Genomic DNA, 18,962 nt, shown 5'->3' with positions numbered 1-18,962 from the left:
CTGTCTGTTTCAGTTTACACAACACAGCAGAGTCTCCAGGATAATCCATATTAAATCCAGCATAGAGAGGCTGAGTGAATGTGGTCTGGACTCTGTGGAGGAGAGTCATGGTTTCAGAGACACCGTAGAAGGACAGAATACCTGCACTGTGATCCAGGTACACTCCTACTCTGGAGGACTCAGGACCTGAGACGGGAGTTTGGACATTGTTGTACCAAAATGAATGACTATTATTCTCACAATCTAACGCCCAAGATTTGTCATTTTCTCCAAATCCACAATCCTCCCCTGCTCTGCTGATAGTCTTGTATGCGACTGCTACATGTACTCCTTCCCCTCTCCTCTCCACCTCCCAGTAACAACATCCAGTCAGACCCTCTCTACTCAGGACCTGAGGCCATACAGTGAACCTGTCTGGGTGACTAGAATAACGCTGATGTTGTCTCATATATGTTGCTTTTCTGTTCCTCTGAGATAATAACAGCAGTGTGTGTGTGTGCTGTGTTTGGATCCAGTGCGATTTCATGTGAATATTGTAAGAATTCGGCTCTGGTCTTGGGCTCTGGTTGTGATAGTAAAACGGCGCATAACAAAAAATGTTGGTCTCTGTACATACGCATTCTTTGTGGGCCACTTCCAGCATCTCAAATCTTTGTGGTCCCTTCTCACATCCTCTATATATTCGGTCTTCTGTTTGCCGCCAGCCCTTCCTGTCAGTGAGATGGTTGTCGACTTCTCTCTCAGAACATCCTGTAGTTTATCTCTGACTTCGGACACGGCCGCTGTCACGTCCTCAAAGCAGCTCAGTGGACGGATATCAATGCTGGATGTTGATTGGCTGAGCGGTGACAGTGAGGGGTAGTTGTATAGAAACTGGTTGTGATCCTCTGTGTGTGAGAGCTTCTTCTGCTAACATGGTGTTTTTCAGCAGGACAGGCCTCGGTGTGAACGTCTGCCTGCACTGAGGACAGCTGTGGATGTTCTTATGATCCTCTTCATCCCAGTGGCTTTTAATACAGTTCATGCAGTAGTTGTGTCCACAGGGAGTAGACACCGGATCCTCCAGTAGATCCAGACAGATGGAAGAAGAGAAGGTCTCCCTGTCCAGCTGAACTCCTTTCTGTGCCATTTCTGTTCTCAGTAACAACTGTCTGAGTTTCACTTCCTGATAAGCGAAACTAGTTTGAGCTGTGTCCTGAACAGCATGTGTTTGTCCAGTAAACGGGGCTTGTCAGCTCTTGAAACTCGTGATCTAAAGGGGAGAGAACAAGGAAATACAGACAGAGTGGAGCTCGCTGTGTGTTGGAGCAGGACGAGGAGGGAGTGGTTACAATGCTTTAGTTCATTCCAGGAAGAAGATCGCTTTGGGGGGGATACTGTGTGTAAACTCTTCTTAGAATCAGAGGGTTTTTAGACAACTCCACAGTACTCAGAATCTGCGCTTCTGTTCTCCTTAAACTTGTAGATTCATGTATGATAACAATTAATAGTAATCACTGCTGTAAAGGTATTAAAGCTCAAATAATGTAATAAAATATAATGAAACAATATGATTCCCTAAGGCCTTTCAGTATTTTTTGGAGAAAACAGTTTACATTATGAAAGTAATGTTGAGTAAAAGTTGCTTCTTCAACCCTGTCCCTGCTAGCCTGGGAAAACCCTGACGAACTTTGAGATTTGATCTGTAAGTCAGCCAATTTTTCCAAATCGAGATCAGCCTCCGAAGTGCAGTGACCCGTTGATGCCGCTGTCGCTGCTACGTCACCCGGATCGTCGGTCTGATTGGTTGAAGGACTATCCAATTGCACCCAGAGGTATTTGAGCGGCGTCTGTTGGTGACGCTCCTTTGGAAATGGACTGTGAATGAAGCTTCCCCAGAACCACTCTCATTTACAACTGAGAATATATATATATATATACACACATATATACATACACACTTTTGTCTTTATTTGTCTTAAAATAATTCTTAATGACTTATGGATAAATATGGAAGATTTAAAAAGGTCTTACAAAAATCAAATCCAAGAAAGAAAAAGAAAATCAATACACATTTACTGCCTTTTAATTGAAATAGAATATATGGTAATTTGTCCATGCTAGTATTGTTTGTGTTATATACATTTATTATATTTCAGTGTTGCATCAGCAGAGGGCAGCACAGACCACCCAATAAATCAGGGGTTCTCAAGTTTTTCTTCAATAATGTTCCCCTAGGGGGACACGTACCCCCATTTGAGAACCAATGCAATAACGGATGTGTAGAGAGGAGCTTCTTCTTTTTTTAAATAGAAATAGCTGTTCTCTTCACACATAGGCTCAATCGGATATTATACAGACTTAAGCTAAAGAGTGTTTAATGTCTGGTCCAACTGATTCAGACATTTACGTTCTCACATGCAGCTGCTCTGGGTAATGTTAGAGACGTTGTGTTAAAGGGGCTCAGGAGTCACCTAGTTTTAGTCACAGTGGAAGGGTTTGGAGTTGTTTGAAGACAACTTTTGATGTGGCTGGGGTGAGTAATAGAGGTTGACCGATATGGGGTTTTTCTCTGGCCGATGCCGATGCTTGATGATCTTTAGAAATCAGGGTCAGACGATGGCCGATAAATGCTGCCGATTTATTTTGACCGATATCAGGTCGATATGTGCTTATTTTTAAACCTCTATTTGAAATATAAAATGTAACACTAATAATTAAGATACACAAAATTTCTCAATAAAAGCATTTATTGAACACTTCACCATTCTATACTTGTCTTATCTATACTTAAATTAAAAATGTTTAATGTAAAAACATATATTGTATAAATAATGTATAAAAATATATTAAATAAATGAAACAGGTAAGAAGAAAATAAACTTTGTGAAAATAAACTTTTCAATGAAAAATAAAGTTTAGTGCACATATTTATCAATACTCTGAGATCACAAATCTGCAAACAATTTTAACAATAGTAGTGCTGCACACAGCAGCAACCAGCAGCATTTCTTTGTTTTAGGTCTGAAGAAAATGTATAACACTTGAACACAAAAGAAATCGGCTTGATATACTCGGATATCGGCCGATGCCGATTATGTAATAAATGTCAAAAATCAACCTCTAGTGAGTAACCAAAGTATAGTAACATATTGTTAGTAATTAATGATGACCCATTTCGAGTAACTTGCCCAACACTAGAGACGGGGGCCAACTGGTCCAAAAGGTTGACGTTTAGATTCAGCAGAAGTCTGCAGCCACGCTGACATCGCTTCTAGGGTCAGCTGTGAAGAAGTTAACTCCTGGATTGACAATATCTAGGAAAACCACAAGAACTCTGAGCTGTTAATCAGTACAAGACCAGCAGAGTCTCAGAGATTAGACACATGCTACTCTTGTAAACTGACTGGATAAAATCATGTTGAGGATCTTCAGATCTCCTCTGCTGCAGTGACAGACTCTGCTCTGTACTACTGTGCTGTGAAGCCCACAGTGACAGCAAACACACAGTCTCTGTACAAAAACCTGACAGCTCCTCCATGAACTTTTACACACTTCAGCTCCTCCTTTTGGTGGCTGATGTGCTGTTGAGAGTTCCTCAACAGATGATAAAGAGGAAGGACCAATGATGTGAAGGCCCAGATCCATCAGAGTATCAATGCTCTTCCTCTCTCTCCTCCCCTCTCACTGCAGACATGAAACACTGGCTGACTAACATCCTGATTCTGACTCTCTGGCTAGGTAACTATTTAAACTACTGATTGTTCTCCTTTAATCAATCATCTCTAGGGATTCATCTCTTCATCTGCATGTTCTCTTCTTCCCCAGAGTGTAAAGGAGAAGACAGAGTGACCCAGCCAACAAGAGATTTCATTACTACTGAAGGAGAGACAGCTACTCTTGGCTGTACATTTGAGACCAGTGACACATTTCCCTATTTGTTCTGGTACAAACAAGAAGTCAATGATTACCCAAAGATGCTGCTGCGACGTGTAAAAACAGATAATTCTAAAGAGCAAGAGAGAGTTGATGCAACAATCAAGGATAAGTCCTTTCCTCTGAAGATCCAGAAGCTTCAGCTGTCTGACTCTGCTGTGTACTACTGTGCTCTGCAGCCCACAGTGACAGGAAACACCAAAACTCTGTACAAAAACCTTTGGAGCAAAGACAACACAATACTCCACAACATCCACCAGAGGGAGTCACACACTGTTAAACTTCAATATTTTTCATGATGTAGTCTAGAATCACTTTATGGAGAGACTCAGGGAGGAGCTGAGCTGTTACTGAACTATAGAAGAGAGAGGAACTTCTATATTCAACAGAGATCAATACACAAACCATCAACATTACCTTTATTCAACATGATGTCACTGCAGCATTGTGTGTTTTCTCTAATGCTTCTCTCCATTATAACAGGTATGTTAGATTTTGCAGCTTGAAAAAGTTTTATTCCAATAACATATGAATGTGAATCATTAACTAGATCTGTCTCTACATGAAATAACATAATTATCTCTTCCTTTAGGTATCAGCTGTGAAGAACTCACTCCAGTAGAGAAAGAAAAGAACAGTTTAGAAGACAGCTCTGTTACTCTGTCCTACAAATACTCCAAACAAGCTGGATATAATGATTATTTCTTCTGGTATCGACAATATCCAGGAAAACCACCAGAGTTCATCATCTTTCATTTGGGATCGCAAAATGAAACAAACTCTAGACTGTCTGTTTCAGTAAGTGAGGATAAAACCAAAATGTATCTCCAGATCTCCTCTGCTGCAGTGACAGACTCTGCTCTGTACTACTGTGCTGTGAGGCCCACAGTGACAGCAAACCCACAGTCTCTGTACAAAAACACAAGCTGACACACTGACAAGCTGCTGGAAGACTTTTTTCTACACTGTTGTACTGAACCTTGTACCTCCACTAGAGGGCGACATTATCAAGTAGGAGGTGCACTACTTCTGCACTGTGTTCAACCATTCAGTCAATAATAAGTGCTGCTGTGAAGAGAACAATTCTCAGACTGAATGTTGAACATCAGCTAGTTTCTCCTGTTGATTTAAACCTTGTTGTAGAGATGGAACATTGGCTGTGGATTATTCTTGCTGCTCTTTTCTTTGGTAAGATAGAAAGAACTCATGGTTTTATTTTTTTTTAAAGATTTATATAAACTGCAGATCAGATCAGAAATCTCTGAACAGTTGATTTGTTTCAGTCCAGAGTAACAATGTACAGTTGACATTTTCCACTGTCTTCTCCTCTCAGCCTCATGAACAATGTTAGTCTAATGACTTAATTTTCTCTATTTTTTCAGGACTAATAGCTGGAAACAAAATCTCTCCTGTAGAAGATGAAGTCAGTGCAAGAGAAGGAGAATCTGTTACACTCACATGTGACTATGAGACCAATAACAAATATATTGAACTCCACTGGTACAGACATCATTCTGACCTTCAGGCACCTCAGTTCATACTGTGGAAAGGAGCAAGAGAGGAAAAAACTGAATATATCCCAGATGACCGATACAAATCCAAGACAACAGTAAAAACAACTGAACTGACCATAAAGAGACTAACCCTGGCAGACACAGGTCTCTACTACTGTGCTCTAGAAACACAGTGATATAAAGTGTAGAAGAGGCTGTACAAAAACTTGAACACAGATATCTGACTACTCTTCAAAGAGGAGGGAAGTGGTATTCAAACCACAGCTTCATATCAGATGGATTCTGATTATTCCAGTTTTATCAGAGTCCCTGTGGTTACAGCTGCTAATGTAGCACTGTGGGAGGATTCACATGAGCAGCAAATCCACATCAATGACAAACTAACTGTATGATGGTTCAAACACAAGACACCATGACAACAAATAAATGGACACTGATTTACCTACTAAATCCTCTTCATACCCTGTGGGCCATTAGGCCACAATGAGCTCCTTCCATTGTTCAACATGTTGATCTGCATCCCAAATAGACACTGAAACATTAACTGATAAAACTGAAATCAGAAGAACTCGGTAGAATCACATTTTTACCGCCAACGATTTTACTAACTTCATGAAAACAGAAAACAGAAGCTTCCCCAACAATTCCACCATCTTTGAATTTGACTTTAAATGGCTGCAGAGGAACAAAAGATACTAAACTGTTACTTCATATTCAAGAGACATTCTGAAAAAAGCATAAAACGTAAAATGTTGAAATATTAAATCTCAATTTACTTTCAGACTTTCTAGAAAAAAATTTATGGGCGTTTTCACATCTGAAAGTCCGAATCAAGGTCCGGACCAAGCTTCTTGTTTTTGTTACATTGTATACATTTGATCCGGTAAGTTTCGGTTTCACACTGCAGTTATGCAAGCGCACTGAAGATCTATACGTGACAAAACAATGACCTGCTGTCATGACATACTCGAGCTGCGTCTCCAGACAGTTATAATTGATTGGTTTGTAGTATGGATGCACCGAACCCAGAGTTCGGGTACTGTCGAACTTTAGAATTTTTTTCCACCGAACTGAACGCTACCAAAGAGAAGTAACAAGACGCGAAACTCGAGAAAAAGAGGCGAAACAGAAAAGGCAAACAAAATTGCCACTCAGCTGGCGATAGCGATGTGCTTTCCTACGATGTGAAAAGAGCGTGAATTCAACATTAAGTTGTTACATTTCAATATTTTAGGCTGTGGATGGTGTTTACTTCATTAATGTGTTTACTGTGTTAATGCACTCAGAATCAGAAAAGCTTTATTACCAAGTACATTTTTAACACATATAAGGAATTTGTTTTGGTGTTGTTGGTGCATGTCACACATTCTCTAAATAGAATATAAACAATATAAGTAAAGTATAAATATATGTACACAGTATACAATATGTATTAAATTAAAAATAAAATAATAAAAATAAAATAAAAGATAAAAGATGGGAGTAGAGTTCAGTTCGGGATTCGGCAGAATCTTAAACAGTTCGGTATTTTGTCGAACCCCAAAAATCTGGGTTCAGTGCATCCCTAGTTTGTAGATGGGCTTCCCGTCCTCTCGTATCTTCTCTCTGTGTTGGAGATTTTTCAACTGACTGCTGCTCTCCTACTGACTGCTGCTCTCTCCTACTGACTGCTGCTTTCTCCTACTGACTGCTGCTCGACTGACTGCTACTCTCTCCTACTGACTGTCATTCTCCCCTACTGACTGCTGCTCTCTAAACTGACTGCTAACTGACTGCTCAAGGAAACTGACTGCTTTCTCTCCTACTGACTGACTCCTAACTGACTGCTGCTCTCTCCCATCACTGACTGCTACTCTCTCTCCTACTGACTGCTGCTCTCTCCTACTGACTGCTACTGAACCCTACTGCTGCTCTCTCCTACTGACTGCTGCTACTGACTGCTCTCTTTCCTACTGACTGCTGCTCTCTCCTACCTCTCCTACTGATCTCTCCTACTGACTGCTGCTAAACCCTACTGACTGCTGCTCTCTGTAACACTGCTGCTCTCTCCTACTGAAAATCTCTCCTACTGATGCATTTATTGAACTCTTCACCAATCTATACTTGTCTTATCTTTTTGTTTTGTTGTGATGTTGAGAAGCAAGACAAATAATGTTTAACCACTTAACAAGTAAAATGCTTATGTATCCTCTGCTCTGATAACCGGCAGCTTTCTGCTCTGAGCGCATTCACCATCTCTCTACACACTAAGCACAGAGCTATTCTTGAAAGGACCTTCCCCGGTCTTGCAACACAAGGAGAGCCTGCCAGAGCTTCTTGTATTTGGTCCGGAAGTCCGAACCATCCAAAAAATGCTTCCACACTATAAACGGACCGGATCATGATTCAGTTTGGTCCGGACCGAGACCACCTCTTCATCGGACCAAAATTTGGTCTTTTGATCCGGATCGTAGTCCGAAGCACCTTTCTCACCAGCAATTTTGGTGCGGACCAAACTCAAAAGTCTGGACCTAATGAGGTAGGTGTGAAAATGCCCTAAAAGGCTTGTACAGGTTCAGTACCATTACCACCTTTTATACGTTCAAGAACAAAGTGAATCTGCACCAGCTGTAAAACAGGAACCATGTCAGCTGAAATCTACAAAGATCACTTCATACAAGACATGTTACACTAGGAAAGGAGAGAGGCACAACATGTGTTAGTTGTAAAGTTGCCAGTAGGGGGAATAACCCAGGGCTGTGATCAGGTTCCTCCTTCTAACCCACCAACTTAGTGTTGATGAAGACTAAACAGAGAGATCACAGCCTTCTTTATACTTGCTGTAGCTCAGAGTTACTCCACACTGCAGATATGAAGCCTCTGTTCATCTCAGTGTTGCTGGCTGCTATGAGCCTTGGTATGAACACAACTCTGTTTCTTTGATATCAATCAAAACTCTGTTCAAAAACCTTTGGAGAAAAGACAACACAATACTCCACAACATCCACCAGAGGGAGTAACACACTGTTAAAATACAGTTTAGTTTATGAGACAGTCTGGATTCTTTTCACTAATGAAACACAGTTGTGATGAAGACTTGAAGAAATGAAACTAATTCAACATCTGAGTCTCCTCCTACTGACTGCAGAGGTGGCTTCATCACAGAGAACTGTTTGATTCCAGCTGGGAACATCAGACCAAACAACTCACAAAACTTATTTATCCTGAACATTCAAAAACAGAATTTCACCTCTACAGACATGGAAACACTCACTGTAATTCTGTTCTGCTTCACTCTGATAGGTATGTATGTTGTTGATTATAAATCCTGAAATACAAAGACATTTTCAAAGTTTTACAGATCTAGTTCAGATTTTAGATGGAGTTCAAAGTTACACATTTCAAAAATAAAAATCTAGATATCATCACTTTATCACTAATAAGTGTGATATTTTTCAAATGTTGGATATGTGATTTTGGAACAGAAGTGTAAATCTAACATGATATTTTCCTCACTAGGTAACACGATGGAAGATGATATTTCTGCCAGCAGTGCTGAAGTGTTTTCATCAGAGGGCCGTAGTGTTACTCTGTCCTGTACCTATTCAGTTAAAGCTGATAATCTCCAGTGGTATCGACAGGATCCTGGATCAGCTCCTCAGTTCCTTCTCCTGATCACTGATACAAAACCACCTTCAGTAGTGGAAGCAAAACCTCCTCACCCTCGACTGACTGCTACACTGAATGAGGAGAGAAATCAAGTTGATCTGCAGATCTCCTCAGCTAAGATGTCTGACTCTGCTGTGTACTACTGTGCTCTGCAGCCCACAGTGACAGGAAACACCAAAACTCTGTACAAAAACCTTTGGAGCAAAGACAACACAATACTCCACAACATCCACTAGAGGGAGTCACACACTGTTAAACTTCAAGACAATGACACATTGTTGAGAGATCCCCAACAGATGATGAAGAGGAAGGACCAATGATGTGAAGGCCCAGATCCATCAGAGTATCAATACTCTTCCTCTCTCTCCTCCTCTCTCACTGCAGACATGAAACACTGGCTGACTAACATCCTGATTCTGACTCTCTGGCTAGGTAACTCTTTAAACATACTGATTGTTCTCATTTAATCAATCATCTTTATTGATTCATCTCCTCCTCTGCATGTTCTCTTCTTCCCCAAAGTGTAAAGGAGAAGACAGAGTGATCCAGCCATCAGGAGATGTCATTATTACTGAAGGAGAGACAGTTACTCTTGACTGTGCATTTGAGACCAATGACACATATCCCTCTTTGTTCTGGTACAAACAAGAAGAAAATGATTACCCAAAGATGCTGCTGCGACGTGTAAAACTGATAATTCTAAAGAGCAAGAGAGAGTTGATGCAACAATCAAGGATAAGTCCTTTCCTCTGAAGATCCAGAAGCTTCAGCTGTCTGACTCTGCTGTGTACTACTGTGCTCTGCAGCCCACAGTGACAGGAAACACCAAAACTTTGCACAAAAAACTTTTGGAGCAGATACAACAGAATACTTCACAATATCCGCCAGAGGGAGTCACACACTGTTGAACTTCAATATTTTTCATGATGTAGAATCCCTTTATGGAGAGACTCAGGGAGGAGCTCAGCTGTTACTGAACTATAGAAGAGAGAGGAACTTCTATATTCAACAGAGATCAATACACAAACCATCAACATTACCTTTATTCAACATGCTGTCACTGCAGCATTGTGTGTTTTCTCTGATGTTTCTCTCCATCCTCACAGGTAGGTTAGATTATGCAGCTTGAAAAAGTTTTATTCCAATAACATCTAAATGTGAATCATTAATTGAGTCTGTCTCTACATGAAATAACAGTTATCTCTTCCTTTAGGTGTCAGCTGTGAAGAACTCACTCCAGTAGAGACAGAAAAGAACAGTTTAGAAGGCAGCTCTGTTACTCTGTCCTAAAGATACTCCAAACAAGCTGAATATAATGATTATTTCTTCTGGTATCGACAATATCCAGGAAAACCACCAGATTTTCTCATCTTTCACTCTGGAACGGAAGATGAAACAAAGTCTGGACTATCTGCGTCTGTAAGTGAGGATAAAACCAAAATGATTCTCCAGATCTCCTCTGCTGCAGTGACAGACTCTGCTCTGTACTACTGTGCTGTGAGGCCCACAGTGACAGCAAACCCACAGTCTCTGTACAAAAACCTGACAGCTCCTCACTGAACATATACAAACTTCAGCTCCTCCTTTTATTGAACAACAGTGCCATCAAGTGGACACTGAGAACATAAATCACTGAAAAAATGCAATATTTCATTGTTTACACTGATTATTCGTGCTTACAACTTCATGAAAAAGATGTAATCCAGTTCATTGTTGTTGTGAATCTTAACTCGTTTAGACAGAAAAAAGTTATTTTTCTCTACAGTTTGTGTTTGTCATTGTTGATAAATGTTACTTAACAGCATCCTGTTGTCTTCTCCAATACAATCTTTGAAACTCATGACAATAATTTAAATATGCTAAATGCAATGTAAATGTTTAGAGTCCCTTAACCAGAGGCGCAGCCTTGAGTCACACATTTGATGACTTTAGATACTACTCAAAAAGAAAAGACTTGCAATTCCACTTGGACTTCAACACCAATGACTCATGAATTCACTTGGACTTGAGCCTTTTGACTTTAAAGACTTGATACCTTTCCCCAAACTGAAAGAGGAGAAAGTATATTATTTTAAACGTGTTTGACAAATAAACTCATTTCTGTTTATTTCTTGAATAAACTAATATATGTTATATACAATCAAAGTCCATGGATTGTCTGCTCAGTGTCTCTCTCTGTATTAATTCGTTTTAATGGATTTTACTGCTTTTTATTGTTTTAAAAGTTGCTTAATTTAGCCTCTGCTATATCTGATTCTGGGCTAATAAGCCTGAGCTACATCTACCTCCGCCTGGAGCCTGGGCTAACAAGCCTGAGCCTGCCTCATCCTTCCATGTGGAGCCTGGGTTAACAGGCCTGAGCCACATCTACCTCCGCCTGGAGCCTGGGCTAAAAAGCCTGAGCCATCTGCAGCAGGGCACCTTGAGCCACCACTATCTCATTTGGTTTTGGTCTTCAACTTCAATCTGCCTGGGGTTGTTCCTAAACTTCAGGGTTTTCTTGCTTTGTACAATCTTTCACTTTCACTTAATGAAAAGCAATGCTTGGCTTCAACATTTGAAACGCAGGAGACTGTTTCAAAATGTAGCGTGAAACGAAGATTGATGATTGTTCTACTTTTACTTATATCTGGAAATGTGCAACCAAACCCTGGACCTGAGCTGAAATGCGTCCAGACCCCTGCTGATTCCAAATCAATGCCTGGGTTAAAATTTGTTCATCTTAATGTACGCAGCTTATTACCCAAGATGGACATGGTCAAAATTTGGGTGAAATCGACAGATGCAGATATTGTGATCATTTCTGAAACATGGTTATCCAAATCTATTTCTAATGATGACATTGCCATGTTTGGATACAATGTTTATCGTACAGATAAGCCTAAAAAATGTGGTGGCATAGCCATTTATTTAAAATCAAGATTTGATGTATCAATTGTTCTGAATCTATTTCTAAGCAAATGGAGTTTTTGGCTTTGAATGTAGAAATAGTTAAGTCCCTGTCTATAACTGTCGCGGGGTGCTATAGGTCTCCATCTGCCATCAAGGAAGCATTATCATCCTTACAGTATCTTTTGTCAAAATTAAATTACAATGAACTCTTATTGGCCGGAGATTTGAATTGGGATTGGCTAAATGCAGTTTTTGGTGAATTCAAATCCTTCTGTGACTCTATTAACCTTAGCCAGTTGGTCAACCTACCTACAAGGCCAAACGTAAAGAGTCCTAATAATTGTAATTGTAAAATTGATTGTAAATAAACATGCTCCCATTAGGAAATTCAGAGTCAAGGGACAAGAGAACCCTTGGTTTTCTCCAGAATTGTCAGAGTCCATCCATCAGCGCAATGTGGTATGGGCTAAAGCCAGAAAAGGCAATTCTTCCTCTGATTGGTCTAATTTTAGGCATTTAAGAAATAAATGTACTTCTCTTATCAAGAAGGCTAAATCAGAATATTACTTATCTGTCTCAACAGAAAACCTCAACAATCCACAGAAATTTTGGAAAGTGATAAAGTCTCTATCGGTAAATAGAAGACCTCAGGCTCTTCCAAAATATGTCTTAAAAGACGCTGTCCCTGTCTACGATAGGACCGAGGTCTTAAATAGCTTTAACAACCATTTCGTAGCTTCTGCTTCTTTGTTTGACTCCACAGGAGTGGCCCCTGTGACTTCCTGCAGAGAGCCTCAAATGTCTTCTGGAGAGTATTTTAATTTTTTCCTTTTACTGTGCAGGAAGTGCATAAAGCTCTCAAAACATTAGATCATAGGAAACCAAACGGACCGGACTTGATAGAGCCCTACTTCTTGAAAATAGCAGCTGATTATGTAGCACAACCTCTTACGGTCCTGGATAGCGAGGTGATCCAGCTGTTTTAACTAATTACAGGCCAATATCAAATTTGTGTGTTTTGTCAAAACTTCTTGAATCTCTTGTTTGTGATCAACTTAAAGAGTTCCTGTACTCTAGTGACCTACTCTCTAAACTGCAATCCGGCTTTAGGAAAAACACAGCACCATCACGGCTGCTACAAAAGTGATAAATGATATACTTGTTGCTCTTGATAAAAAACAATATTGTGCTTCCCTTTTTATTGATCTGTCAAAAGCTTTTGACACTGTGGATCATGTTATTTTAAAGCATAGGCTTTTAAGTCTGGGACTGTCTAATCATGTTGTTTCCTGGTTCACAAATTATTTGAGTGACAGGACCCAGTGTATTAAATGTGATGGTCTGTGTTCTTAATTTTGAATGTCCACAAGGGGGTGCCGCAGGGTTCTATATTAGGACCCCTCCTGTTCATCATGTATATTAATGATTTAGGAAAAGATGTTTCTGACGCTAATATGCATTTTTACGCTGATGACACAATAATTTACTGTTTTGGATTGAACCCTGCCAAAGCTGTAGAATCTCTGCAGAAAGCGTTTGATGTGGTCCAGCACACACTTATCCAGCTAAAACTGGTTCTTAACACTGAAAAGACCAAACTAATGTTTTCAAACACTAAGAAGGTCCCTCAATCTACTCCCTTAGTGTCCACTCTTGAGGGAAATGTCATAGAGATGGTTCACACCTACAAGTACCTTGGTATTTTGCTTGATGACTCCCTGACTTTTAAGCCCCATATAGATAATCTTGTAAAAATGCTTAAACTTAAATTGGGATTTTCTTTCGTAATAAATTCAGTTTTTCTTTTGAGGCAAAAAAGCGCCTTGTTAATGCAACATTTTTATCTATTTTAGACTATGGAGACCTGTTGTACATGCCTCTGCTAAATGTCTCCATAAGATTGACATTGCATATCATGCTTCTCTGCGGTTCATTACTAATTGTAGGGTTTTGACCCATCACTGTGAACTATATTCTCGAGTGGGATGGCCTTCTCTGTCCTCCAGGAGGCTGGGTCACTGGTATACTTTCATTTATAAGGCCATGCTTGGTCTATTGCCATCCTACATCTGTAACTTAATCTCACGGAGGAGTGTTGGCTCTCATTGTTTGCGTTCGAATGATCTTTTGTTGCTCGCTGTTCCACTTGCCCGTACAGAACTGGGAAAAAGGGCTTTTGTTTACTCAGCCCCCCACACATGGAACATGTTGCAAAAAGACTGGAAATTGACTGAATTACTTTCATTGAACGCTTTTAAGTCCAGATTGATAACACTTGAGTCAATCCTTTGTAACGGTTTTTCATAATGTGTATGTAATTGTATTGTTTGTTTGAAACTCTTTTGCTGCTTCTTGGCCAGGACTCCCTTGAAAAGGAGGTTTTTAATCTCAATGGGACTTTCCTGGTTAAATAAAGGTAAAATAAAAAATAAAAAAATATTATTAATTCCCAGCAATGCGATATTTCATGAACACATCATTGCCCGGATCCACTATAACCCAACCTGACAGACCGCGGAGAAGCATGAAGAAGTGAAGTTATGTGGCTGAGTGCCAGTTGGAAATTATGATATTTCTGTTTACATATAAATACAATTTTGTGTCCAACAAAAAAATAATTGCAATATGCGGGTCAAAAATTACAAATGGATATGCAACAACTTCAAACTTCATTTAATAGTTGAAGTGGCACAAAGAACGGTAAGTAGAGGCTGAATCATTCATTAACAGAGGTGCTATGTTGGCCATTAACGTCTATTGTTGTGGGTTCCCTCCTTAATTCATGAGTTGATGTTCACCCAAAATGAGATGACCAATCGACTGCTGACGTTATAGCAGCAAAAGCGCTGGGTAACGTAAAGTTACTCCTTTCATCTAAAAGAAAAAGATTTCCAACTCTATGCGATCCAGTTGGTGTGTTTTGGACCTGAGCTAAAGGTATGTTTATTCAAAATTTTATTTTCTCTTTCACACATGCATTTACAGATTATTGATCCATAAAGTAAGTGACTACCTTTACTACCGTATTTTCCTGACTATAAGTCACTCCGGAGTATAAGTCACATCAGTCAAAAAATGCGTCATGAAGAGGCAAAAAAACATAAGTTGCACTGGACTATAAGTCGCATTCATTTAGAAATTTATTTCACAAAGACCAAGCACAGACATTTAATCTGGAAAGGCAAGTTATTCAACTACACAATAGCACACAGAACAAAAGCTGAATAGGTGTCCTGTATGTTAACGTAAGACATTAACAGTTATTCAACTACACAATTGCATAAATAACATACCTGGGAGGCTGAATAGGCTAAATTAACATAACAAGCCAGCAAGTCCAACAAGCAAGTTACCGGTAAGCAAGTTCAAAGTGATGGTTTGGAGTAATTTCACCCTAGGGTCCTTTGCACCATGACATTGAGCCAAACAACCCCCCCAGAAGCTTTTTTCACCTGGGTCAAACATTGGGAGATTTAGCGTAGAGTATTAACAGAGAGAGACTAACCTATCAGGCGTGACAAGCGGGACGCTAACCCGGGTCTCCTGGGTGAAAGTCCTGTTTGACCCATCTGCAGTAATTCTCCCTTACATACTACTCGTTAAATCTCATCTAACTGCAGCTCTTCCCAGTGCGTTACACAAACATGCTGAAAGGTGCCTTTTTCGTTGCATCAGACGCTGACAGCCACTGTCCAAACGTCCTTATTTTACGAGTTTGGAATGAGAACTGGGCTGGTATGTTCTTTGCCTCCTCTTTTGAATGCAACATTCAAATTACTAGACAAAAAATTATATCCTGAGAAAAGTGGATTTTGAGGGGTATAGCTCCATAGTGTGTTATGTGTATGACATGTATATGTATAGTTGTGGAGTATTTGACCATTTATTTCTGTAGCCTCTTGGCCAGTACATGTTTGTAAATGAGAAGTTGTTCTCAAACAGTTTACCTGGATTAATAAAGGTTTTAAAAAAAAAAAAAAAAAATAGAGTCCCATTCATTCTGCACTGGCCTGTGAGCGCCCCTATATAGAAGTCTGGTGGAACTGCAACCAGTTCAGAAGCCGGAAGTAACAAGAGAGTGGAACTTCTTCCCTTATTAGAAATTCTTTGCCTTTACCTAGAAGAGTAACAGAGAAGTGAAAATCCAGAGCTACGAGGAGACGGAGAGACTCAGGGAGGAGCTGAGCTGTTACTGAACTATAGAAGAGAGAGGAACTTCTATATTCAACAGAGATCAATACACAAACCATCAACATTACCTTCATTCAACATGCTGTCACTGCAGCATTGTGTGTTTTCTCTGATGTTTCTTTCCATTCTATCAGGTATGTTAGATTATGCAGCTTTAACAAGTTTATGCAGAAGTTTAATCCCAATATCATCTGAATGTGAATCATTCATTATGTCTTTTACAACATGAAATAAAGTTTTCTCTTCCTTCAGGTGTCAGCTGTGAAAAACTCACTCCAGTCGAGACAGAAGAGAACCGTTTAGAAGGCAGCTCTGTTACTCTGTCCTACAGATACTCCAAACAAGCAACTGGTAGTGATTATTTCTTCTGGTATCGACAATATCCAGGAAAACCACCAGAGTTCATCATCTTTCACTTTGGATCACAAAATGCAACAAAATCTGGACTGTCTGCTTCAGTGAGTGAGGATAAAACCAAAATAGATCTGCAGATCTCCTCTGCTAAACTGTTTGACTCTGCTGTGTACTACTGTGCTGTGAAGCCCACACTGACAGGAAACACCAAAACTCTGTACAAAAACCTTTGGAACAAAGACAACACAATACTCCACAACATCCACCAGAGGGAATCACACATTGTTAATCTTCAATCAAAATATAGTCTAGAATCACTTTATGGAGAGACTCAGGGAGGAGCTGAGCTGTTACTGAACTATAGAAGAGAGAGGAACTTCTATATTCAACAGAGTTCAATACACAAACCATCAACATTACCTTTATTCAACATGCTGTCACTGCAGCATTGTGTGATTCCTCTGATGTTTCTCTCCATCCTCACAGGTAGGTTAGATTATGCAGCATGAAAAAGTTTTATTCCAATGACATCTGAATGTGAATCATTTATTGAGTCTGTTTCTACATGAAATAACAGTTATCTCTTCCTTTAGGTATCAGCTGTGATGAACTCACCCCAGTAGAGACAGAAAAGAACAGTTTAGAAGACAGCTCTGTTACTCTGTCCTACACATACTCCAAACAAGCGGAATATACTGATTATTTCTTCTGGTATCGACAATATCCAGGAAAACCACCAGATTTTCTCATCTTTCACTCTGTAGCGCAAGATGAAACAAAGTCTGGACTGTCTGCGTCTGTAAGGGAGGATAAAACCAAAATGGTTCTCCAGATCTCCTCTGCTGCAGTGACAGACTCTGCTCTGTACTACTGTGCTGTGAAGCCCACAGTGACAGCAAACCCACAGTCTCTATACAAAAACCTGACAGCTCCTCACTGAACATATACACACTTCAGCTCCTCCTTTTATTGAACAACAGTGCAATCAAGTGGACACTGAGAACATAAATCACTGAATAATTGCCATAATTCATTGTTTACACTAATTATTTGTGTTTACAACTTCATGAAAAAGATGTAATCCAGTTCATTGTTGTTGTGAATCTTAACTGTTGTTTAGACAGAAGAACACAAGAAAGATATTTTTCTCTACAGTTTGTAGTTTTCATTGTTGAGACAGAACAGACATCCTGTTGTCTTCTCCAATACAATCTTTGAGACTCATGACAATCATTTAAATATGCTAAATGTGATGTAAATGTTTAGAGTCCCTTAACCAGAGGCGCAGCCTTGAGTCACACATTTGATGACTTCAGACACTACTCGAGAAGAAAAGACTTGCAACTCCACTTGGACTTTAACACCAATGACATCACTTGGAATTGAGTCTTTTGACTTGACACTGTAGACTTGATACCTTTCCCCAAACTGAAAGAGGAAAAAGTCTATTATTTTAAAAGGTGTTTGACAAATTAATTAATTTCTGTCTATTCTTGAATCAACTAATGTTATTAATTCCCAGCAATGTGATACTTCATGAACACATCATTGCCCAGATCCACCATATCCCAACCTGACCACAGAGAAGCATGAAGAAGTGAAGATATGTGGCTCAGTGCCAGTTGGAAATGAAGATAATTCTGTTTACATATAAAGGCTATGTGGTGGTCAACAAAAAATGGATTGCAATATGAAAAACATGCTGGTCAAACATTTAAAATGGATATGAAACAACTTCAAACTTCATTTAATAGTAGAGTCACAAAGTACGTCATGGCTGAATCATTTCATTAACTGAGGTGCTATGTCGGCCATTAACGTCTATTGTTGTGGCTTTCTTGGGTTCCCTCCTTAATTCATAAGTTGATGTTCACCCAAAATGAGATGACCAATCGACTTATAAAGTAAATGGCTACCTGTTGCAATCTGCTGACGTTATAGCAGCAAAACCGCTGAGCAACGTAACGTTTCTCCCTTCATTTAAAAAAAGAAAAAGATTTCCGACTCTATGTAATCCAGTTGGTGTGTTTTGAACCTGAGATAAAGATATGTTTATTCAAACATTTATTTTCTCTTTCACACATGCATTTACAGATTATAGATCCATAAAGTAAGTGACTAACTTTACTACTAACCCTAGAACTCTAGGACCTATTTGTGACAGACTGACACAATGTCATTGTTTTTGTTCTTCTTTTACATTTATATTTTTATGTCATTTAGACATAAAACATTATAAAAGTATTAGAGTGCAGAGTCAGAGTTAATTATTTCTTCTACTTTACTACTAGTTTAGGCCTCGAAACACAACCTTTTTTTAAAGATTATTTTTCTGGGGCTTTTCCCCTTTTTTTCAAGTGACATTGGATAGACATGAAAGGGGGAGAGATATGGGGGATGACACGCAGCAAAGGGCAATAGGTCGGATTCAAACCCGAGCCACTGCAA

Source organism: Perca flavescens, chromosome 12 (assembly GCF_004354835.1).
Source record: "Perca flavescens isolate YP-PL-M2 chromosome 12, PFLA_1.0, whole genome shotgun sequence".
Classification (NCBI taxonomy): Eukaryota; Metazoa; Chordata; class Actinopteri; order Perciformes; family Percidae; genus Perca; species Perca flavescens.
This window is presented reverse-complemented; position numbering follows the sequence as displayed.